At 46.1% G+C, this 19,339-nt stretch overlaps 1 protein-coding gene across 2 annotated transcripts in view; it reads left to right on the top strand.

Moving 5' to 3' along the window:
* Window positions 1-6,518: 6,518 nt before the first annotated feature.
* The window catches only part of LOC110523108 (lysophosphatidic acid receptor 1), a 79,651-nt gene continuing 66,830 nt past the window's right edge, over window positions 6,519-19,339 (top strand). For both annotated transcript variants that reach the window (XR_016495816.1, XM_021601520.3), the window contains exon 1: window positions 6,519-6,832. The gene's annotated coding sequence lies outside the window, so the exon portion shown is untranslated. The remainder of the gene's footprint in view (window positions 6,833-19,339) is intronic.

Here is a 19,339-nt window from a genome sequence, read left to right as displayed (position 1 = left end):
CCCCACTCCCTCTACTGACCCCCCACCCCCTCTACTGACCCCCACCCCCTTCACTGACCACCCACCCCCTCTACCGACCACCCTAGCCCCTACACTGACCACCCTAGCCCCTCCACTGACCACCCTAGCCCCTCCACTGACCACCCTAGCCCCTGTACTGACCCCCCACCCCCTCTACTGACCCCCCCACCCCCTCTACTGACCACCCTAGCCCCTGTACTGACCCCCCACCCCCTCTACTGACCCATACAGTCATGAGTGGAGGTAAACTGACTGTACTAAAGACAGGAGGCTGGTGGTATCTTAATAGGGAAGGATGGACTCGTGGTAATGGAACAGAATAAGTGGAATAAGTGTGTTTATGTAAACACAAACAGAACACAACTAAAGAGATTTAGCTAGGTAATGTGTTTTTGTAAACAGAACACAACTAAAGAGATTTAGCTAGGTAATGTGTTTTTGTAAACAGAACACAACTAAAGAGATTTAGCTAGGTAATGTGTTTTTGTAAACAGAACACAACTAAAGAGATTTAGCTAGGTAATGTGTTTTTGTAAACAGAACACAACTAAAGAGATTTAGCTAGGTAATGTGTTTTTGTAAACAGAACACAACTAAAGAGATTTAGCTAGGTAATGTGTTTTTGTAAACAGAACACAACTAAAGAGATTTAGCTAGGTAATGTGTTTTTGTAAACAGAACACAACTAAAGAGATTTAGCTAGGTAATGTGTTTTTGTAAACAGAACACAACTAAAGAGATTTAGCTAGGTAATGTGTTTTTGTAAACAGAACACAACTAAAGAGATTTAGCTAGGTAATGTGTTTTTGTAAACAGAACACAACTAAAGAGCTTTAGCTAGGTAATGTGTTTTTGTAAACAGAACACAACTAAAGAGATTTGTCACAACTTGCAGACTTGTTTTTGAGTTGCTGTGCGTTTTGTTGCCAACCTGTTTTGCTACCTGACAAATTTACGGTTTTTACTTTTTAATTACTGTTTATATATATATATTTTTTTCCTCAACTTTTTCACTCCGGACGCTTTATCTGGACACGATTCGTCAGGACCTCCAACAGCCGAAGCTAAGTAGTAACAATAACATGATGCCTTCTAATTGCAGTCGCTGTACTCGCCTTACGGCGAGGATAGCTGTGCTGCGAGCCCAGCTTCAGACGCAATCGTTAGGCAAGGGTAATTTCAGTGTAGGAAAGGATGAAACAGCGTCTGTAACCAGTAAGTACAGATAGTAGTATAAATCCCCTGGCACAGTCCCTGCAGCCGAACAACTTTCTCTTACTTACTTTCTCTTACTCGACTTAAAACGAATCATCCAGCGATCATACACTGTTTACCGGGGGGCAGGGCTACCGACGTTAAGGCTAATCTGAAGATGGTGCTGGCTAAAGCTAAAACTGGCGAGTGTAGAGAGTATAGAGATATTGTTATCCACGTAGGCACCAACGATGTTAGGATGAAACAGTCAGAGATCACCAAGCGCAACATAGCTTCTGCGTGTAAATCAGCTAGAAAGATGTGTCGGCATCGAGTAATTGTCTCTGGCCCCCTCCCAGTTAGGGGGAGTGATGAGCTCTACAGCAGTCTCACAACTCAATCGCTGGTTGAAAACTGTTTTCTGCCCCTCCCAAAATATAGAATTTGTAGATAATTGGCCCTCTTTCTGGGACTCACCCACAAACAGGACCAAGCCTGACCTGCTGAGGAGGGACGGACTCCATCCTAGCTGGAGGGGTGCTCTCATTTTATCTACCAACATAGACAGGGCTCTAACTCCTCTAGCTTCACAATTAAATAGGGTGCAGGCCAGGCAGCAGGCTGTTAGCCAGCCTGCCAGCATAGTGGAGTCTGCCACTAGCACAGTCAGTGTAGTCAGCTCAGCTATCCCCATTGAGACCGTGTCTCTGCCTCGACCTAGGTTGGGCAAAACTAAACATGGCGGTGTTCACCTTAGCAATCTCACAAATAAAGACCTCCATTCCTGTCATTATTGAAAGAGATTGTGATATCTCACATCTCAAAATAGGGCTACTTAATGTTAGATCCCTTACTTCAAAGGCAATTATAGTCAATTAACTAATCACTGATCATAATCTTGATGTGATTGGCCTGACTGAAACATGGCTTAAGCCTGATGAATTTACTGTGTTAAATGAGGCCTCACCTCCTGGCTACACTAGTGACCATATCCCCCGTGCATCCCGCAAAGGCGGAGGTGTGGATAACATTTACGATAGCAAATTTCAATTTACACAAAAACAAATTGACGTTTTCGTCTTTTGAGCTTCTAGTCATGAAATCTATGCAGCCTACTCAATCACTTTTTATAGCTACTGTTTACAGGCCTCCTGGGCCATATACAGCGTTCCTCACTGAGTTCCCTGAATTCCTATCGGACCTTGTAGTCATAGCAGATAATATTCTAATCTTTGGTGACTTTAATATTCACATGGAAAAGTCCACAGACCCACTCCAAAAGGCTTTCGGAGCCATCATCGACTCAGTGGGTTTTGTCCAACATGTCTCTGGACCCACTCACTGTCACAGTCATACGCTGGACCTAGTTTTTTCCCATGGAATAAATGTTGTGGATCTTATTGTTTTTCCTCATAATCCTGGACTATCGGACCACCATTTTATTACGTTTGCAATTGCAACAAATAATCTGCTCAGACCCCAACCAAGGAACATCAAAAGTCGTGCTATAAATTCACAGACAACACAAAGATTCCTTGATGTCCTTCCAGATTCCCTCTGTCTACCCAAGGATGCCAGAGGACAAAAATCAGTTAACCACCTAACTGAGGAACTCAATTTAACCTTGCGCAATACCCTAGATGCAGTTGCACCCCTAAAAATTAAAAACATTTCTCATAAGAAACTAGCTCCCTGGTACACAGAAAATACCCGAGCTCTGAAGCAAGCTTCCAGAAAATTGGAACGGAAATGGCGCCACACCAAACTGGAAGTCTTCCGACTAGCTTGGAAAGACAGTACTGTGCAGTACCGAAGAGCCCTTACTGCTGCTCGATCATCCTATTTTTCTAACTTAATTGAGGAAAATAAGAACAATCCGAAATTCCTTTTTGATACTGTTGCAAAGCTAACTAAAAAGCAGCATTCCCCAAGAGAGGATGACTTTCACTTTAGCAGTGATAAATTCATGAACTTCTTTGAGGAAAAGATTATGATTATTAGAAAGCAAATTACGGACTCCTCTTTAAATCTGCGTATTCCTTCAAAGCTCAGTTGTCCTGAGTCTGCACAACTCTGCCAGGACCTAGGATGAAGAGAGACGCTCAAGTGTTTTAGTACTATATCTCTTGACACAATGATGAAAATAATCATGGCCTCTAAACCTTCAAGCTGCATACTGGACCATATTCCAACTAAACTACTGAAAGAGCTGCTTCCTGTGCTTGGCCCTCCTATGTTGAACATAATAAACGGCTCTCTATCCACCGGATGTGTACCAAACTCACTAAAAGTGGCAGTAATAAAACCTCTCTTGAAAAAGCCAAACCTTGACCCAGAAAATATAAAAAACTATCGGCCTATATCGAATCTTCCATTCCTCTCAATTTTTTTTTGAAAAGGCTGTTGCGCAGCAACTCACTGCCTTCCTGAAGACAAACAATGTATACGAAATGCTTCAGTCTGGTTTTAGACCCCATCATAGCACTGAGACGGCACTTGTGAAGGTGGTAAATGACATTTTAATGGCACCGGACCGAGGCTCTGCATCTGTCCTCGTGCTGCTAGACCTTAGTGCTGCTTTTGATACCATCGATCACCACATTCTTTTGGAGAGATTGGAAACCCAAATTGGTCTACACGGACAAGTTCTGGCCTGGTTTAGATCTTATCTGTCGGAAAGATATCAGCTTGTCTCTGTGAATGGTTTGTCCTCTGACAAATCAACTGTAAATGTCGGTGTTCCTCAAGGTTCCGTTTTAGGACCACTATTGTTTTCACTATATATTTACCTCTTGGGGATGTTATTCGAAAACATAATGTTAACTTTCACTGCTATGCGGATGACACACAGCTGTACATTTCAATGAAACATGGTGAAGCCCCAAAATTGCCCTTGCTAGAAGAATGTGTTTCAGACATAAGGAAGTGGATGGCTGCAAACTTTCTACTTTTAAACTCGGACAAAACAGAGATGCTTGTTCTAGGTCGCAAGAAACAAAGAGATCTTCTGTTGAATCTGACAATTAATCTTAATGGTTGTACAGTCGTCTCAAATAAAACTGTGAAGGACCTCGGCGTTACTCTGGACCCTGATCTCTCTTTTGAAGAACATATCAAGACCATTTCAACGACAGCTTTTTTCCATCTACGTAACATTGCAAAAATCAGAAACTTTCTGTCCAAAAATGATGCAGAAAAATGTATCCATGCTTTTGTCACTTCTAGGTTAGACTACTGCAAATGCTCTACTTTCCGGCTACCCGGATAAAGCACTAAATAAACTTCAGTTAGTGCTAAATACGGCTGCTAGAATCCTGACTAGAACCAAAAAATTTGATAATATTACTCCAGTGCTAGCCTCTCTACACTGGCTTCCTGTCAAAGCAAGGGCTGATTTCAAGGTTTTACTGCTAACCTACAAAGCATTACATGGGCTTGCTCCTACCTATCTCTCTGATTTGGTCCTGCCGTACATACCTACACGTATGCTACGGTCACAAGACGCAGGCCTCCTAATTGTCCCTAGAATTTCTAAGCAAACAGCTGGAGGCAGGGCTTTCTCCTATAGAGCTCAATTTTTATGGAACGGTCTGCCTGCCCATGTCAGAGACGCAAACTCGGTCTCAACCTTTAAGTCTTTACTGAAGTTTATCTCTTCAGTGGGTCATATGATTGAGTGTAGTCTGGCCCAGGAGTGGGAAGGTGAACGGAAAGGCTCTGGAGCAACGAACCGCCCTTGCTGTCTCTGCCTGGCCGGTTCCCTTCTTTCCACTGGGATTCTCTGCCTCTAACCCTATTACAGGGGCTGAGTCACTGGCTTACTGGGGCTCCCTCTTGCCGTCCCTGGAGGGGGTGCGTCACCTGAGTGGGTTGATTCACTGATGTGGTCATCCTGTCTGGGTTGGCCCCCCCCCCCTTGGGTTGTGCTGTGGCGGAGGTCTTTGTGGGCTATACTCAGCCTTGTCTCAGGATGGTAAGTTGGTGGTTGAAGATATCCCTCTAGTGGTGTGGGGGCTGTGCTTTGGCAAAGTGGGTGGGGTTATATCCTTCCTGTTTGGCCCTGTCCGGGGGTGTCCTCGGATGGGGCCACAGTGTCTCCTGATCCCTCCTGTCTCAGCCTCCAGTATTTATGCTGCTGTAGTTTATGTGTCGGGGGGCTAGGGTCAGTTTGTTATATCTGGAGTACTTCTCCTGTCCTATTCGGTGTCCTGTGTGAATCTACGTGTGCGTTCTCTAATTCTCTCCTTCTCTCTTTCTTTTTCTCTCTCGGAGGACCTGAGCCCTAGGACCATGCCCCAGGACTACCTGACATGATGACTCCTTGCTGTCCCCAGTCCACCTGGCCGTGCTGCTGCTCCAGTTTCAACTGACCTGAGCCCTAGGACCATGCCCCAGGACTACCTGACATGATGACTCCTTGCTGTCCCCAGTCCACCTGACCGTGCTGCTGCTCCAGTTTCAACTGTTCTGCCTTATTATTATTCGACCATGCTGGTAATTTATGAACATTTGAACATCTTGGCCATGTTCTGTTATAATCTCCACCCGGCACAGCCAGAAGAGGACTGGCCACCCCACATAGCCTGGTTCCTCTCTAGGTTTCTTCCTAGGTTTTGGCCTTTCTAGGGAGTTTATCCTAGCCACCGTGCTTCTACACCTGCATTGCTTGCTGTTTGGGGTTTTAGGCTGGGTTTCTGTACAGCACTTTGAGATATCAGCTGATGTACGAAGGGCTATATAAATACATTTGATTTGATTTGATCTAGGTAATGTGTGTTTATGTAAACACAAACACAACACAACTAAAGAGCTTTATCTAGGAAATGTGCTTATGTAAACATATCTCGTGTTCAAAAATACTTACACGTTTCTGATGCCCCCCTCATCCCTGAAAACATGTCACCTACTGTTGCATAACATAAATCTAGCCATGTTGTTCAAAGCAAACTTTATCAGGAAATCATGCAGATATCTGTTGTCACCTGCTTAATTAAAAATAAAATATGCATTTTAAACTAATTAGGCATGCATGAGCAGCAGTTCTGTCTTAAATTAATTTTCAATTTGACTAGCTATGATGCTGCGTCATGTGATGCTCATTAGCGTCACTGTAGACCTAACGTTTGCGTGCCAATACAACGTTATTAAAAACAATCTTTCTATGTATTTAATCTTAGCCTATAATATCACAAAGAAAAATAAAACGACCTAAATTAGAACATATAGGAAGCTGATTGGTAAATAATACAATCGCGTGTCTCTCCCCCTCGCGCTACAAAAAAGAGTGTTTTCAATTATGCGCTCAAGAAAAAAGTGTGACGTCATACAGCGGTCCAGTCCCGTCGAGTGGCGAACAGGACTCTGAGACGCTGCAGAGGAGGACGCAAGGGAAGTAGAGAGCCACCATAACTATGCAATCACAAAAACACAGTCGTCTCTATGGACTGTAAAATGAAAAGATCACACATCCTCAACTTGGATTGGAAGAAACAACACATGCGACTCTGATGACCAACACAATAACGGAATTCACTTTTTGGAGTTTGGGAGTTCACTCCGAAATAATCTTTTGGCGTTTCAAGCAACAGTTTGTAAATATCACTGAGACAGAACGACTGTAAGTAGGAATTTATTTGTTTATCTCGAATTTAAAACATTTTAATCTCCAACACGTAGCCTATAGATATTTACGAGATGTGTCCATTTTTCCTTCTCCCTCGCGCACCGTCAGCTGCATCTTCAGGTGTCTATGCAAACGTAGGTAGGTTGTTTTCAAAAGTCGAACTAGTATGTTACCGGCCACGTATTATCATTCACAATCAATTGACAACTGTTTAATGGTAGTTACCGCCGATGTCGTGTTCCTGGTCAACGTCTATTTAATATGTCTGGATCTCACGGCAGAAAACCGTACAGCTGAATCATAACTTGTTGCGCCTGTGCAGTGCCAGGTCAAGCTATTTAATTTTTTACATTCGTTCAATATATGAATCTTCGTTTTTGCATCGACAAAAAAACAACAGATGAAATGTGGGTTTTAGAAAATGGGAATAACTGTTACCTGGGTTGATCGATTTGGGCAATTTTTTTCACTTTTTCTTCCATGAATCGTTGGTAGACTAATTATTCAGAATAAAACACCTGGGTCCTGTAATCCCCCAGGCTCTATCCTGTCGTCCTGTAATCCTCCAGGCTCTATCCTGTCGTCCTGTAATCCCCCAGGCTCTATGGTGTCGTCCTGTAATCCCCCAGGCTCTATGGTGTCGTCCTGTAATCCCCCGGGCTCTATGCTGTCGTCCTGTAATCCCCCAGGCTCTATCCTGTCGTCCTGTAATCCTCCAGGCTCTATGCTGTCGTCCTGTAACCCCCTAGGCTCTATCCTGTTGTCCTGTAATCCCCCAGGCTCTATGCTGTCATCCTGTAATCCCCCAGGCTCTATGGTGTCGTCCTGTAATCCCCCAGGCTCTATGCTGTCGTCCTGTAATCCCCCAGGCTCTATGGTGTCGTCCTGTAATCCCCCGGGCTCTATGCTGTCGTCCTGTAATCCCCCAGGCTCTATCCTGTCGTCCTGTAATCCTCCAGGCTCTATGCTGTCGTCCTGTAACCCCCTAGGCTCTATCCTGTCGTCCTGTAATCCCCCAGGCTCTATCCTGTCGTCCTGTAATCCCCCATGCTCTATGCTGTCGTCCTGTAATCCCCCAGGCTCTATCCTGTCGTCCTGTAATCCCCCAGGCTCTATCCTGTCGTCCTGTAATCCCCCAGGCTCTATGCTGTCATCCTGTAATCCCACAGGCTCCATCCTGTCGTCCTGTAATCCCCCAGGCTCTATGCTGTCATCCTGTAATCCCCCAGGCTCTATCCTGTCGTCCTGTAATCCTTCAGGCTCTATGCTGTCCTGTCTTCCTGTATTCCTCCAGGCTCTATGCTGTCGTCCTGTAATCCTCCAGGCTCTATGCTGTTGTCCTGTAATCCTCCAGGCTCTATGCTGTCGTCCTATAATCCTCCAGGCTCCATGCTGTCGTCCTGTAATCCTCTAGGCTCTATGCTGTCGTCCTGTAATCCTCTAGGCTCTATGCTGTCGTCCTGTAATCCTCCAGGCTCTATGCTGTCGTCCTGTAATCCTCCAGGCTCTATGCTGTCGTCCTGTAATCCTCCAGGATCTATGCTGTCGTTCTGTAATCCTCCAGGATCTATCCTGTCCTGTAATCCTCCAGGATCTATGTTGTCGTCCTGTATTCCCCCAGGCTCTATGCTGTCCTGTCGTCCTGTAATCCCCCAGTCTCTATGCTGTCCTGTCGTCCTGTAATCCCCCAGTCTCTATGCTGTCCTGTCGTCCTGTAATCCCCCAGGCTCTATGCTGTCCTGTCGTCCTGTAATCCCCCAGGCTCTATGCTGTCCTGTCGTCCTGTAATCCCCCAGGCTCTATGCTGTCCTGTTGTCCTGTAATCCCCCAGGCTCTATGCTGTCGTCCTGTAATCCCCCAGGCTCTATGGTGTCGTCCTGTAATCCCCCAGGCTCTATGCTGTCGTCCTGTAATCCCCCAGGCTCTATCCTGTCGTCCTGTAATCCTCCAGGCTCTATGCTGTCGTCCTGTAACCCCCTAGGCTCTATCCTGTCGTCCTGTAATCCCCCAGGCTCTATCCTGTCGTCCTGTAATCCCCCAGGTTCTATGCTGTCGTCCTGTAATCCCCCAGGCTCCATCCTGTCGTCCTGTAATCCCCCAGGCTCTATGCTGTCGTCCTGTAATCCCCCAGGCTCTATCCTGTCGTCCTGTAATCCCCCAGTCTCTATGCTGTCCTGTCGTCCTGTAATCCCCCAGTCTCTATGCTGTCCTGTCGTCCTGTAATCCCCCAGGCTCTATGCTGTCCTGTCGTCCTGTAATCCCCCAGGCTCTATGCTGTCCTGTCGTCCTGTAATCCCCCAGGCTCTATGCTGTCCTGTTGTCCTGTAATCCCCCAGGCTCTATGCTGTCATCCTGTAATCCCCCAGGCTCTATGGTGTCGTCCTGTAATCCCCCAGGCTCTATGCTGTCGTCCTGTAATCCCCCAGGCTCTATCCTGTCGTCCTGTAATCCTCCAGGCTCTATGCTGTCGTCCTGTAACCCCCTAGGCTCTATCCTGTCGTCCTGTAATCCCCCAGGCTCTATCCTGTCGTCCTGTAATCCCCCAGGTTCTATGCTGTCGTCCTGTAATCCCCCAGGCTCCATCCTGTCGTCCTGTAATCCCCCAGGCTCTATGCTGTCGTCCTGTAATCCCCCAGGCTCTATCCTGTCGTCCTGTAATCCCCCAGGCTCTATCCTGTCGTCCTGTAATCCCCCAGGCTCTATGCTGTCATCCTGTAATCCCACAGGCTCCATCCTGTCGTCCTGTAATCCCCCAGGCTCTATGCTGTCATCCTGTAATCCCCCAGGCTCTATCCTGTCGTCCTGTAATCCTCCAGGCTCTATGCTGTTGTCCTGTAATCCTCCAGGCTCTATGCTGTCGTCCTGTAATCCTCCAGGCTCTATGCTGTCGTCCTGTAATCCTCCAGGCTCCATGCTGTCGTCCTGTAATCCTCTAGGCTCTATGCTGTCGTCCTGTAATCCTCTAGGCTCTATGCTGTCGTCCTGTAATCCTCCAGGCTCTATGCTGTCGTCCTGTAATCCTCCAGGATCTATGCTGTCGTTCTGTAATCCTCCAGGATCTATCCTGTCCTGTAATCCTCCAGGATCTATGTTGTCGTCCTGTATTCCCCCAGGCTCTATGCTGTCCTGTCGTCCTCTAATCCCCCAGGCTCTATGCTGTCCTGTCGTCCTGTAATCCCCCAGTCTCTATGCTGTCCTGTCGTCCTGTAATCCCCCAGGCTCTATGCTGTCCTGTCGTCCTGTAATCCCCCAGGCTCTATGCTGTCCTGTCGTCCTGTAATCCCCCAGGCTCTATGCTGTCCTGTCGTCCTGTAATCCCCCAGGCTCTATGCTGTCGTCCTGTAATCCCCCAGGATCTTTGCTGTCGTCCTGTAATCCCCCAGGCTCTATGCTGTCTTGTCGTCCTCTAATACCCCAGGCTCTATGCTGTCCTGTCGTCCTCTAATACCCCAGGCTCTATGCTGTCCTGTCGTCCTGTAATCCCCCAGGCTCTATGCTGTCCTGTCGTCCTGTAATCCCCCAGGCTCTATGCTGTCCTGTCGTCCTGTAATCCCCCAGGCTCTATGCTGTCCTGTCATCCTGTAATCCCCCAGGCTCTATGCTGTCCTGTCATCCTGTAATCCCCCAGGCTCTATGTTGTCGTCCTGTAATCCCCCAGGCTCTATGCTGTCGTCCTGTAATCCTCCAGGCTCTATGCTGTCGTCCTGTAATCCTCCAGGCTCTATGCTGTCGTCCTGTAATCCTCCAGGCTCTATGCTGTCGTCCTGTAATCCTCCAGGCTCTATGCTGTATTCCTGTAATCCTCCAGGCTCTATGCTGTCGTCCTGTAATCCTCCAGGCTCTATGCTGTCGTCCTGTAATCCTCCAGGATCTATGCTGTCGTCCTGTAATCCTCCAGGCTCTATCCTGTCCTGTAATCCCCAGGCTCTATGCTGTCGTCCTGTATTCCCCCAGGCTCTATGCTGTCCTGTCGTCCTCTAATCCCCCAGGCTCTATGCTGTCCTGTCGTCCTGTAATCCCCCAGGCTCTATGCTGTCCTGTCGTCCTGTAATCCCCCAGGCTCTATGCTGTCGTCCTGTAATCCCCCAGGATCTTTGCTGTCGTCCTGTAATCCCCCAGGCTCTATGCTGTCCTGTCGTCCTGTAATCCCCCAGGCTCTATGCTGTCCTGTCGTCCTCTAATACCCCAGGCTCTATGCTGTCCTGTCGTCCTGTAATCCCCCAGGCTCTATGCTGTCCTGTCGTCCTGTAATCCCCCAGGCTCTATGCTGTCCTGTCGTCCTGTAATCCCCCAGGCTCTATGCTGTCCTGTCGTCCTGTAATCCCCCAGGCTCTATGCTGTCCTGTCATCCTGTAATCTCCCAGGCTCTATGCTGTCCTGTCATCCTGTAATCCCCCAGGCTCTATGTTGTCGTCCTGTAATCCCCCAGGCTCTATGCTGTCGTCCTGTAATCCCCCAGGCTCTATGCTGTCGTCCTGTAATCCTCCAGGCTCTATGCTGTCGTCCTGTAATCCTCCAGGCTCTATGCTGTCGTCCTGTAATCCTCCAGGCTCTATGCTGTCGTCCTGTAATCCTCCAGGCTCTATGCTGTATTCCTGTAATCCTCCAGGCTCTATGCTGTCGTCCTGTAATCCTCCAGGCTCTATGCTGTCGTCCTGTAATCCTCCAGGATCTATGCTGTCGTCCTGTAATCCTCCAGGCTCTATCCTGTCCTGTAATCCCCAGGCTCTATGCTGTCGTCCTGTATTCCCCCAGGCTCTATGCTGTCCTGTCGTCCTCTAATCCCCCAGGCTCTATGCTGTCCTGTCGTCCTGTAATCCCCCAGGCTCTATGCTGTCCTGTCGTCCTGTAATCCCACAGGCTCTATGCTGTCGTCCTGTAATCCCCCAGGATCTTTGCTGTCGTCCTGTAATCCCCCAGGCTCTATGCTGTCCTGTCGTCCTGTAATCCCCCAGGCTCTATGCTGTCCTGTCGTCCTCTAATACCCCAGGCTCTATGCTGTCCTGTCGTCCTGTAATCCCCCAGGCTCTATGCTGTCCTGTCGTCCTGTAATCCCCCAGGCTCTATGCTGTCCTGTCGTCCTGTAATCCCCCAGGCTCTATGCTGTCCTGTCGTCCTGTAATCCCCCAGGCTCTATGCTGTCCTGTCATCCTGTAATCTCCCAGGCTCTATCCTGTCCTGTAATCCCCAGGCTCTATGCTGTCGTCCTGTATTCCCCCAGGCTCTATGCTGTCCTGTCGTCCTCTAATCCCCCAGGCTCTATGCTGTCCTGTCGTCCTGTAATCCCCCAGGCTCTATGCTGTCCTGTCGTCCTGTAATCCCCCAGGCTCTATGCTGTCGTCCTGTAATCCCCCAGGATCTTTGCTGTCGTCCTGTAATCCCCCAGGCTCTATGCTGTCCTGTCGTCCTGTAATCCCCCAGGCTCTATGCTGTCCTGTCGTCCTGTAATACCCCAGGCTCTATGCTGTCCTGTCGTCCTGTAATACCCCAGGCTCTATGCTGTCCTGTCGTCCTGTAATCCCCCAGGCTCTATGCTGTCCTGTCGTCCTGTAATCCCCCAGGCTCTATGCTGTCCTGTCGTCCTGTAATCCCCCAGGCTCTATGCTGTCCTGTCGTCCTGTAATCCCCCAGGCTCTATGCTGTCCTGTCATCCTGTAATCTCCCAGGCTCTATGCTGTCCTGTCATCCTGTAATCCCCCAGGCTCTATGTTGTCGTCCTGTAATCCCCCAGGCTCTATGCTGTCGTCCTGTAATCCCCCAGGCTCTATGCTGTCGTCCTGTAATCCTCCAGGCTCTATGCTGTCGTCCTGTAATCCTCCAGGCTCTATGCTGTCGTCCTGTAATCCTCCAGGCTCTATGCTGTCGTCCTGTAATCCTCCAGGCTCTATGCTGTCGTCCTGTAATCCTCCAGGCTCTATGCTGTCGTCCTGTAATCCTCCAGGCTCTATGCTGTCGTCCTGTAATCCTCCAGGCTCTATCCTGTCCTGTAATCCCCAGGCTCTATGCTGTCGTCCTGTAATCCTCCAGGCTCTATGCTGTCGTCCTGTAATCCTCCAGGCTCTATGCTGTCGTCCTGTAATCCTCCAGGCTCTATGCTGTCGTCCTGTAATCCTCCAGGCTCTATGCTGTCGTCCTGTAATCCTCCAGGCTCTATCCTGTCGTCCTGTAATCCTCCAGGCTCTATGCTGTCGTCCTGTAATCCTCCAGGCTCTATGCTGTTATCCTGTAATCTCCCAGGCTCTATGCTGTCCCGTAGCTCTTACAGATTATTTCAGTCTTTTGCTTAAACATTGTCTAGGACAGATTGATAGTCATCAAACATTCCTGTTGGTTTTTGGCATGTCCCCAAAGTCTACGCCTTGGTGTAGTCTCTCTCTGGCTCTGAGAGGCCTGTGTTCAATGCTGGGTGCCGATCTGAGGTCTCAATAACAATGGTTTGGACATTTGACAAAAGTAATCCGTTTTTTTTTCTCACTTTGTTTTGCTTTGAATCAGAACTACCTTTATTTGCCAATACATTAAGATGTGCATGGATTTGATATGGTGCTGACAACGCCTTAAAATTAACTGAATATTGAAAATAGAATTTGTCAGATCCTGTCATCTAATACATGGACTACATGACCGAAAGAATGTGGACACCTGCTCGTTGAACATATCATTCTAAAGTCATGGGCATTAATATGGACTTGCCCCCATCCCCGCCCTTTGCTGCTTTAACAGCCTCCACTCTTCTAGGAAGCTTTTCCACTTGATGTTGGGACATTGCTGCTATAACAGCCTCCACTCTTCTGGGAAGCCTTTCCACTTGATGTTGGAACATTGCGGCGGGTCCAACAGCTTTAGTGAGGTCGGGTACTGATGTTGAGTGATTAGGCCTGGCTCGCAGGTGGCATTTCAATTTATCCCAAAGGTGTTAGATGGGGTTAAGGTTAGGGCTCTGTGCAATCCAGTCAAGTTTTTCCTCTTCGATCTCGACAAACAACTTCTGTTTGGACCTCGTTTTTCTGCACGGGGGAATTGTTGCCACAAATTTGGAAGCACAGAATCGTCTAGATTGTCATTGTATGCTGTAGCGTTTAAGATTTCCCTTCACTGGAACTAAGGGGTCAAGCCCGAACCATGAAAAACAGCCCCAGGCCATTATTCCTCCTCCACCAAACTTTACAGTTGGCACTATGCATAGTCTTCTCCTGCCATCCACCAAACCCAGATTTGTCCGTCGGACTGCCAGATGATGAAGCGTGATTCATCACTCCAGAGAACGTGTTTCCACTGCTCCAGATTCCAATGGAGGTGAGCTTTACGCCTCCCCAGCCGTTGCGTGCGTGGAAGAACAGTTTGTAGGACAAACCGTTCCAGATGATTTTGTGAGAAGACCGTTTTTCGTGATGTCTCATGGTCTGTGCAGACACCGCTCTGTCATCTTTCACAGCAGATGCAAAAGTGCGATATAGGCAGATGTGGTAGCTTGAGACATTTGTTTAGTATTATGCTATTTAGATTTCCGCGGGGGCGTAGACATCGACCATAGCAGGTTAAGTGTTAAAATTTGCCTTCTGAAAATGTATCTGTAATCGGCTTTATAGCCGCTAGTCGGAAACACTGCATGGGTTTCACCACGTTAACACAGTGGGCATCATAGTAAGACGACCCTGGTATGGGTTTCACCACGTTAACACAGTGGGCATCATAGTAAGAAGACCCTGGTATGGGTTTCACCACGTTAACACGATGGGCATCATAGTAAGAAGACCCTGGTATGGGTTTCACCACGTTAACACGATGGGCATCAGTATCACAGGGACGTGAGGCAGGAAGTAGATTAAAGGCACCTCGGTGGTTTTCTAAATGGCTTGCCCTTTTATAGGGGTGTGGTCTAAAGTAGTGTACTATATAGGGCTCTGGTCTAAAGTAGTGTACTATATAGGGCTCTGGTCTATAATAGTGCACTATATATGGAATAGGGGCTCTGGTCTAAAGTAGTGCACTATATCGGGAATAGGCCCTGGTCTATAGTAGTGCACTATATAGGGAATACGGTGCAATTTGGGACTGGCCCTGTCTTTTTGTGAATGTGACAAATGATGAGTGGTGATAGTGATTGTTGGTGCTGTCAAACCAACCAGATGGGAAGAGCCTGCACCGGCCGGTAGGTCAGATTGAATGCAGGTCAGTCACAGGAGAGTCCTGCGTCCTGTCCCAGCCTCAGCCCCAGCCCCTTCCTAAGCTCTCCCAGGGATGGCTTCATGTTCATTGGGCAAGTAAACATGTAACACCCCTCACACTGTCTGTCTGGTGTATTATAAACCCACGTCGGTCACACTCCATGCCAAACTTGGAGGGAGAATAACACGTGGTTACTCTGTAGTAGAGGTCAACCGATTAATCGGAATGGCCGATTTCAAGTTTTCATAACAATCGGAAATCGGTGTTTTTGGGCGCCGATTTTTATTTATTTATTTTTACACCTTGGTTATAGTAGTGGTAGTGACTGGTTATAGTAGTGGTAGTAACTGGTTATAGTAGTGGTAGCTACTGGATATAGTAGTGGTAGTAACTGTTTATAGTAGTGGTAGTGACTGGTTATAGTAGTGGTAGTGACTACAGTAGTAATGGTAGTGACTGGTTATAGTAGTGGTAGTGACTGGATATAGTAGTAGTGACTGGTTTTAGTAGTGGTAGTGAGTGGTTATAGTTATAGTAGTGGTAGTGACTGGTTATAGTAGTGGTAGTGACTGGTTATAGTTGTGGTAGTGACTGGATATAGTTGTGGTAGTGACTGGATATAGTTGTGGTAGTGACTGGTTCTAGTAGTTGTAGTGACTGGTTCTAGTAGTGGCAGTGACTGGTTCTAGTAGTGGCAGTGACTGGTTCTAGTAGTGGCAGTGACTGGTTCTAGTAGTGGCAGTGACTGGTTCTAGTAGTGGCAGTGACTGGTTCTAGTAGTGGCAGTGACTGGTTATAGTAGTGGCAGTGACTGGTTATAGTAGTGGCAGTGACTGGATATAGTAGTGGTAGTGACTGGTTATAGTAGTGGTAGTGACTGGTTATAGTAGTGGTAATGGTAGTGACTGGTTATAGTAGTGGTAGTGACTGGTTATAGTAGTGGTAATGGTAGTGACTGGTTATAGTAGTTGTAGTGACTACAATAGTAATGGTAGTGACTGGTTATAGTAGTGGTAGTGACTACAGTAGTAATGGTAGTAACTGGTTATAGTAGTGGTAGTGACTGGTTATAGTAGTGGTAGTGACTGGTTATAGTAGTGGTAGTGACTGGATATAGTAGTGGTAGTGACTGGATATAGTAGTGGTAGTGACTGGTTATAGTAGTGGTAGTGACTGGTTATAGTAGTGGTAGTGACTGGTTATAGTAGTTGTAGTGACTATAGTAGTAATGGTAGTGACTGGTTATAGTAGTGGTAGTGACTGGTTTAGTAGTGGTAGTGACTGGTTTAGTAGTGGTAGTGACTGGTTATAGTAGTGGTAGTGACTGTATATAGTAGTGGTAGTGACTACAGTAGTAATTGTAGTGACTACAGTAGTAATGGTAGTAACTTGTTATAGTAGTGGTAGTGACAGGTTATAGTAGTGGTAGTGACTGGTTATAGTAGTGGTAGTGACTGGTTATAGTAGTGGTAATGGTAGTGACTGGTTATAGTAGTGGTAGTGACTGGTTATAGTAGTGGTAGTGACTACAGTAGTAATGGTAGTGACTGGTTATAGTAGTGGTAGTGACTGGTTATAGTAGTGGTAGTGACTGAATATAGTAGTGGTAGTGACTGGTTATAGTAGTGGTAGTGACTACAGTAGTAATGGTAGTGACTGGTTTAGTAGTGGTAGTGACTGGTTATAGTAGTGGTAGTGACTGGTTATAGTAGTGGTAGTGACTGGTTATAGTAGTGGTAGTAACTGGTTATAGTAGTGGTAGTAACTGGTTATAGTAGTGGTAGTGACTGGATATAGTAGTGGTAGTGACTGGATATAGTAGTGGTAGTGACTGGTTATAGTAGTGGTAGTGACTACAGTAGTAATTGTAGCGACTACAGTAGTAATGGTAGTAACTTGTTATAGTAGTGGTAGTGACTGGTTATAGTAGTGGTAGTGACTGGTTATAGTAGTGGTAGTGACTGGTTATAGTAGTGGTAGTGACTGGTTATAGTAGTGGTAGTGACTGGTTATAGTAGTGGTAGTAACTGGTTATAGTAGTGGTAGTGACTGGATATAGTAGTGGTAGTAACTGGTTATAGTTATAGTAATGGTAGTGATTGGTTATAGTAGTGGTAGTAACTGGTTATAGTAGTGGTAGTAACTGGTTATAGTAGTGGTAGTGACTGGATATAGTAGTGGTAGTAACTGGTTATAGTTATAGTAATGGTAGTGACTGGTTATAGTAGTGGTAGTAACTGGTTATAGTAGTGGTAGTAACTGGTTATAGTAATGGTAGTGACTGGATATAGTAGTGGTAGTGACTGGTTATAGTAGTGGTAGTGACTGGTTATAGTTATAGTAATGGTAGTGACTGGTTATAGTAGTGGTAGTGACTGGTTATAGTAGTGGTAGTGACTGGTTATAGTAGTGGCAGTGACTGGTTATAGTAGTGGCAGTGACTGGTTATAGTAGTGGCAGTGACTGGTTATAGTAGTGGCAGTGACTGGTTATAGTAGTGGCAGTGACTGGTTATAGTAGTGGCAGTGACTGGTTATAGTAGTGGCAGTGACTGGTTATAGTAGTGGCAGTGACTGGTTATAGTAGTGGCAGTGACTGGTTATAGTAGTGGTAGTGACTGTTTATAGTAGTGGTAGTGACTGGTTATAGTTATAGTAATGGTAGTGTCTGGTTATCGTAGTGGTAGTGACTGGTTATAGTAATGGTAGTAACTGGTTATAGTAGTGGTAGTGACTGGTTATAGTAGTGGTAGTGACTGGTTATAGTAGTGGTAGTGACTGGTTATAGTAGTGGTAGTGACTGGTTATAGTAGTGGTAGTGACTGGTTATAGTAGTGGTAGTGACTGGATATAGTATTGGTAGTAACTGGTTATAGTTATAGTAATGGTAGTGACTGGTTATAGTAGTGGTAGTGACTACACTAGTAATGGTAGTGACTGGTTATAGTAGTGGTAGTGACTGGTTATAGTAATGGTAGTAACTGGTTATAGTAGTGGTAGTGACTGGTTATAGTAGTGGTAGTGACTGGTTATAGTAGTGGTAGTGACTGGTTATAGTAGTGGTAGTGACTGGTTATAGTAGTGGTAGTGACTGGTTATAGTAGTGGTAGTGACTGGTTATAGTAGTGGTAGTGACTGGTTATAGTAGTTGTAGTGACTACAATAGTAATGGTAGTGACTGGTTATAGTAGTGGTAGTGACTACAGTAGTAATGGTAGTAACTGGTTATAGTAGTGGTAGTGACTGGTTATAGTAGTGGTAGTGACTGGATATAGTAGTGGTAGTGACTGGTAATAGTAGTGGTAGTGACTGGTTATAGTAGTGGTAGTGACTGGTTATAGTAGTGGTAGTGACTGGTTATAGTAGTTGTAGTGACTATAGTAGTAATGGTAGTGACTGGTTATAGTAGTGGTAGTGACTGGTTTAGTAGTGGTAGTGACTGGTTATAGTAGTGGCAGTGACTGGTTATAGTAGTGGTAGTGACTGTTTATAGTAGTGGTAGTGACTGGTTATAGTTATAGTAATGGTAGTGTCTGGTTATCGTAGTGGTAGTGACTGGTTATAGTAATGGTAGTGACTGGTTATAGTAGTGGTAGTGACTGGTTATAGTAGTGGTAGTGACTGGTTATAGTAGTGGTAGTGACTGGTTATAGTAGTGGTAGTGACTGGTTATAGTAGTGGTAGTGACTGGATATAGTAGTGGTAGTGACTGGATATAGTATTGGTAGTAACTGGTTATAGTTATAGTAATGGTAGTGACTGGTTATAGTAGTGGTAGTGACTACACTAGTAATGGTAGTGACTGGTTATAGTAGTGGTAGTGACTGGTTATAGTAATGGTAGTAACTGGTTATAGTAGTGGTAGTGACTACACTAGTAATGGTAGTAACTGGTTATAGTAGTGGTAGTGACTGGTTATAGTAGTGGTAGTGACTGGTTATAGTAGTGGTAGTGACTGGTTATAGTAGTGGTAGTGACTGGTTATAGTAGTGGTAGTGACTGGTTATAGTAGTGGTAGTGACTGGTTATAGTAGTGGTAGTGACTGGTTATAGTAGTGGTAGTGACTGGTTATAGTAGTGGTAGTGACTGGTTATAGTAGTTGTAGTGACTACAATAGTAATGGTAGTGACTGGTTATAGTAGTGGTAGTGACTACAGTAGTAATGGTAGTAACTGGTTATAGTAGTGGTAGTGACTGGTTATAGTAGTGGTAGTGACTGGATATAGTAGTGGTAGTGACTGGTTATAGTAGTGGTAGTGACTGGTTATAGTAGTGGTAGTGACTGGTTATAGTAGTGGTAGTGACTGGTTATAGTAGTTGTAGTGACTATAG

This window comes from Oncorhynchus mykiss, chromosome 5, assembly GCF_057628025.1.
Source record: "Oncorhynchus mykiss isolate SJ-2025 chromosome 5, ASM5762802v1, whole genome shotgun sequence".
Taxonomy (NCBI): Eukaryota; Metazoa; Chordata; class Actinopteri; order Salmoniformes; family Salmonidae; genus Oncorhynchus; species Oncorhynchus mykiss.
The sequence above is the reverse complement of the archived record's forward strand: the minus strand, read 5'-3'. Positions and strand labels throughout refer to the sequence as shown.